The sequence below is a fragment of the Gossypium hirsutum genome, chromosome A05 (assembly GCF_007990345.1).
Source record: "Gossypium hirsutum isolate 1008001.06 chromosome A05, Gossypium_hirsutum_v2.1, whole genome shotgun sequence".
In the NCBI taxonomy this organism is placed as follows: domain Eukaryota; kingdom Viridiplantae; phylum Streptophyta; class Magnoliopsida; order Malvales; family Malvaceae; genus Gossypium; species Gossypium hirsutum.
In genome coordinates, this window is record NC_053428.1 from 93,609,954 (window position 1) to 93,616,079 (window position 6,126).

A 6,126-nucleotide genomic window follows, 5' to 3' on the forward strand; every position below is an offset into this window, starting at 1 on the left:
CAAAGACTAACCTATAGGGTGACATCCCTAAAGGTTTCTTATATGTTGTCCTGTAAGCCTATAAAGCATCATCCAGCCTTTTGGACCGATCTCGTCGGTTCGGGCAAACTATATTCTCAAGTATGCCTTTGATCTCCTTGTTTGCCAGTTCAGCTTGCCCATTCAGCTACAGATGGTAAGCTGTAGCGACCTTGTGTTTCACTCCATGTTTATCTGATAACCATTTCAACCACTTGTTCACAAAACGGGACCCTTCATCACTGATGATGGCTCTTGTGGTTCCAAACCTTATGAACACATGTTTCTACAAAAACTTCATTGCAACCTTAGCATCGTTTGTCAGATAGGCTTCAGCCTCAATCCACTTAGACACGTAGTCTACAGCTACCAAGATGTACTTGTGACCAAAAGACGAAGGGAAAGGACCGAGAAAATCAATACCCCAAACATCAAATAATTCTATCTCAATGATGTTTGTTCAAGGCATTTCATTTCTGCTGGTGACATTTCCGTCCCTTTGACATCTATCACAACTCTTTATGTAGGCATATGCGTCTTTGAATAGTGTTGGCCGAAATAATCCGGCTTGCAATTCCTTGGTTGTAGTACGTGTATCTCCAAAGTGTCCCCCACTCGGAGCTGAGTGACAATGATATAGAATCTTATGCACTTCATCTTCAGCCATGCATCTCCTGATCATTTGATCTGCACACTTCTTAAACAATTACAGCTCTTTCTAGAAACAGTACTTCACATCGTGAAGAAACTTTTTCTTTTGATAATACGTCTTATCAATCGGCATCAAACCACAAGCTAAAAAGTTTGCAATATCAACAAACCAAGGGGTATTATAGACATGGTTTACCTTCAATATGTGTTCATCTGGAAACATCTCTCCAATTGGTATAAAATGAGAGTTCCCTTCTTGCGGTTCCAACCTAGACAAGTGGTTTGCTACTTGATTTTCTACTCCTTTTCGATCTTGAATTTTTAGATCGAACTCTTGAAGTAGAAGTACCCATCAGATCATCATCGGCTTAGCGTCTTTCTTGGCAAGTAAGTATTTAATTGTCAAGTGGTCCATATACACAGTCACTTTGGTACCTACAAGATAAGACCGAGACTTGTCAAAAGCAAACACAATAGCAAGTAACTCTTTCTCTGTTACTGTATAATTCAATTGAGCTCCTATTAGAGTTTGACTCGTATAGTAGATGGGATGAAAAAATTTGTTCCTTTGCTGGCCCGTAACAGCTCATATCGCGAAGTTACTTGCGTCACACATCAGTTCATATGGCAAATCCCTGTCTGATGTGACGATTATGGGTGCCGAAACTAATTGACTCTTCAAATCATTGAAAAATCTTAAGCACTCTTCATCAAATTTGAATGTCGTGTCCTTATCCAATAATTTGAATAAGGGTTTAGCAATTTTGGAGAAGTCCTTGATAAATCTCCAATAGAAACTGGCGTGACCCAAAAAGCTCCTAACACCCTTTACAGATGTTGGAGGTGAGAGTTTCTAAATAACATCTACCTTTGCTTTATCAACCTCTATTCCATGTATTGTTATCTGATGCCCTAGAACAATACCTTCTCGTACCATGAAATGGCACTTTTCCCAATTAAATATGAGGCTTGTTTCTTCGTATCGCCTTAGTACCTTGGCTAGATTGGCTAGGCAATCATCATATGTATCTCCAAATACTGAAAAACCATCCATAAAGACTTCCAAATATTTCTCAACCATGTCAGTAAAAATAGACATCATACATCTTTGAAATGTAGCAGGTGCATTACATAAACCAAATGGCATGCGTCTAAATGCAAATGTACCGTACGGGCAGGTGAATGTTGTTTTGTGCTGATCTTCTGGTGCTACCATAATCTGATTATACCCCGAGTATCCATCAAGAAAATAGTAATATTCTCACCCCGCACATCTATCCAGCATCTGATCCAAAAACGGCAAAGGGAAGTGATCTTTCCTAGTCACCTTGTTCAGCTTCCAGTAATCGATGCAAATTCTCCATCTCATAACTTTTCTAGTTGGTATCAACTCATTATTCTCATTTTCAATGATCGTGATACCTCCTTTCTTTGGCACGCACTGGACCGGACTTACCCATGAACTATCTGAGATGGGGTAGATTATACTTGCATCTAACCACTTGATGATTTCTTTCTTGACTACATCCTTCATAATGGGGTTTAGTCTTCGTTGTCCATCAACCGTCCCTTTTTCATCATCTTTTAGTATGATCTTGTACATGCATACAAATGGACTAATACCTTGAATATCGGCTATGGTCCATCCGATAGCCTTCTTGAATTGTTTCAATACAAAGGATGTGTTTCTCTTCTTGCTCACTAGTTAATTCTACTGAAATATTCACAGGCAAAGTAGAAGTGTTACCTAAATAAACATATTTTAAATGTGAAGGTAGTACCTTGAGTTCTCATTTAGCTGGCTCCACGATTGATGCTTTTGGTTGGGCATAATCCCTTTTCTCTAGTTCTAAAGATTAAAATGAGATTACGGATTAAATCCCTTTTGATTAGCTTCTAACAACGCTAAGTATTCATCATCCTCTTCATCATTCAGAAGATCTTATGTCAAAATTTGTTCCAACAGATCCTCAACATAGTTGAGCTCCTTCTCCAATATTAAATCCTCTAAATCAGATACTGCAGAACAATCATCATTTGTGTCAGGAAATCGCATAGTCTTAAAAATGTTAAATGTTACCTGATCATCCTGAACACGCATAGTAAGCTCACCCTTTTGCACATCAATAAGGGTCCTTCCAGTTGCTAAGAACGGTCTTCCTAAGATAATTGGCACTTCTTTTTCTGCTTCAAAGTCTAGAATTACAAAATCAGCAGGGAAGTTAAATTTATCTACACGTACCAATACATCCTCGATTTTTCCTTCTGAATGTGGTAAGAATCGATCCGCTAATTGAAGTGTAACCGTAGTTGGTCTAACTTCACCTATCCCCAACTTCCTAAATATTGACATAGGCATAAAGTTAATACTCGCACCTAAGTCACATAATGCCTTACCACAATATGTTGCTCCAATGTTGTAAGGGATAGTAAAACATCTAGGATCCTTCAACTTTGGGGGTAGTTTGTCTTAATGATATGCACTGCATTCCTTCGTCAAAGCTACCATCTCAAATTCTTCAAGTTTTCATTTTTTGGACAGGATATCCTTCATGAATTTGACGTAGTTCGGCATTTGCTCAAGTACTTCAACCAAAGGGATGTTGATATGAAGTTGCTTGAGTACGTCTAGGAACTTCTTGAATTGAATCTCCTGCTTCTACTTTTGAAGTCTTTGAGGGTAGGGTGGTGGTGGTTTCTTTACTGGAACTGGTTGATTCTTCTTCTGTGGTAATTCTGCATCTAACAGAGTTATTACTTGATCAAAATTAGTTGGTTCTAAAATTACATTATCAGGTTTTGTAGATTCTGGTTCTTGTGAAACTGGAATTTTAACACTTGGTTGAACTTCCTCTGAATATTGAGCATCAGCTTACTCTTTTTCAGCTTCGATGGTGTTGGGCTCTACTGTCTTTCCACTCCTCAATGTCAATGCTTTGCAATGCTCCTTCCCTGGATCCCTCGGATTCTTCGTATCACTAGGTAAAGCACCTCGTGGTCAGTTCTTGAGTTTAATAGCAAGCTGGCCCACTTGATTCTCCAAATTCCTTAGAGTGGCATCATTTTTCGCCATGTATGCCTTCAATAATTCTCTAAGCTATTAGATGATTTAGATTGAGCTGGTTCTTGAACTTGTTTGGGGAAACTAGGGTGCAGGGTTGGTCTAGGTTGGGCGTAAGTGTTACTGGTTCCAGCCTCTTGGTTACTCTAGGTCAAATTGGGGTGATTTCGCTAGGTTGGGTTATAGAAATTGGATTGCAGTTCTTGTCTTCCTCAATTTTGGTTCTGGTTACCCATGTAATATACGGATTCTGGGTTCGATGGACATTCTTCGAACAAATATCCTTCCCCACAATAAACACAGGCTACATTTTCAAGATGAGTCGGTGGCTATGCTGCAAAACTATTACACCTATTAGTGGTATAAGCATTGAGGATATTAAGGATACCTGAGATCTGAGTGAAGTGACAGCGTCTACTTTATGTATTCCAGCAACTCGTCTCCCTGACATTGCTCGATTGGTTGGCCATTGATAGTTGTTCTGGCGATCCTCTCAATAATTTCATAAGCCTTGTTATAAGACTTAGAAAGGAGAGTACCATTAGCAGAAGCATCCAGCATCATCCTCTTGTGAACATTGAAACCATTATAAAATGCCTCGAGTTGGATGCAATGTGGGATCCCATGATGAGGGCACTTCCGTAATAATTCTTTGTACCTTTCTCATGCCTCATACAAGGACTCATCATCCATTTGTTGGAAAGCAGTGATCTTGTTCCTCAACTTAGAATTCTTTCTAGGTGGGAAATACTTCATAAGGAATCCTTTTGCTAACTCTTGCCATGTGGAAATTGAATTTGGTGGTGAGTTCAACCAAGCTCGAGCTTTGTCCCTTAGTAAATATGGGAACAACTTCAATCGTAATGCATCTTCAGGTATTCCGGCTAATTTGAAAGAATCGCTCACCTCCATAAATAGTCTTAAGTGTAGGTGAGCATCTTTGGTAGGCATTCCATCGAATTGGCCCACTGTCTGAAGCATCTAAAACATGACTGGCTTCAGCTCGAACTATTGTGCCTCAATTTCGAGTCTCCTAATACCTAGATTTAGATCATTAAACACTGGCAAGTGTACCTATCATTAGTAATAAGGATAGGATTTTGAGTAGGGTTTGCTCCGCTTCCTTGATTTGGATATTCAAAGTTCATTTCTTCGGTCCTTCTCTGACTTGCTTGTCTTCTTCGCTGTCGGAAAGTCCGTTCAAACTCAGGGTCTACAGGGAGTAAATTGATCATTCGGTTAATACTCATAAACACCTAAAATAATTGATACGTGATATTCGTGACAGGTTTTAAATACTTATAATGAATCGTTCTTGAAACTAACTATTATCACGATGAAGGCAAGTGTACCTATTAACAATAGTATAACTTTAGCAAGACTGGATTATCGAACCCAAAGGAACTAAAATTACTTGTATCAACTTTCTTTTTATTATCTAGCCTAAAAAATAAAAGAGTTTTGTTTAGCTAACTAATTAATTAAACTAAGAAATCACAGAAAATAAATTTGGGGAAAATACTTTTTGGAAAACTCGATTGATTAAGACAATACCTAAGGAAAAATCCACCTAGACTTCACTTGTTATTTGACTCTAAATCAGACGATTTATTCATTCAACTTGTTCCGTAGACATCCCTAAGTTATATTATTACGTCTAACCCTAGATTGAACAATTGAAATCTCTTTCTAATTAACGCCATAGGGTTGTATTAACTTGATCTATGGATCCCCTTATTAGGTTTCACCCTAATCCGGTAAAATCTTGTCACCCTATCTCTAGGCGCGCAATCAACTCCACTTAATTATGACAAATTTACTCTTAGATAGGGTCTATTCCTCCTCTGAATAAGAGTTTAACTTGAATCAATATCCTGGAATATCAAAACAAGAATTAAGAACACATAATTAAGAACAGGTCAAATATTTATCATACAATTCAGATAATAATAACAAGATCCATCTTAAGTTTCATCCCCCTTAGGTATTTAGGGGTTTTAGTTCATACTTGATAAACGCCAAATTATACATATTTTTACCCCAAATACTTAGCATATTTATGGATGTTTATCACTAGATTTGTGGATTTTGGTACTCTTAATCCAGTTATTTCATGTTTTGTACTCAGGAGAGCACCAAGAGTCAAAAGGAGCCAAAAACTAGCCAAAAAGGGACAAAACGGACCAAATCGAGAAGATGACACGGCCTAAGCCTTGCCACATGGGCTACTCACACGCCCGTGTCTTTCAAAGGTGTCGACCAAGGTTTTTACGATTCACACAGCCTGGCCATTAACCCAATCGACCGTGTGCAATTTAACGGATCGAACACGACCTGGCAAACACGTCACACAGCCGTGGCACACGGGCGTGTCCCTTTTTCAAAGAGTTGTATTT

At 38.6% G+C, this 6,126-nt stretch overlaps 1 non-coding gene across 1 annotated transcript; it reads left to right on the plus strand.

Moving 5' to 3' along the window:
- The first annotated feature begins 4,349 nt into the window (after positions 1-4,349).
- LOC121229751 (small nucleolar RNA R71) lies at positions 4,350-4,456 on the plus strand. The gene has a single exon (XR_005927706.1). It is a non-coding gene; the product is annotated as a small nucleolar RNA R71 (small nucleolar RNA).
- Positions 4,457-6,126: the final 1,670 nt, after the last annotated feature.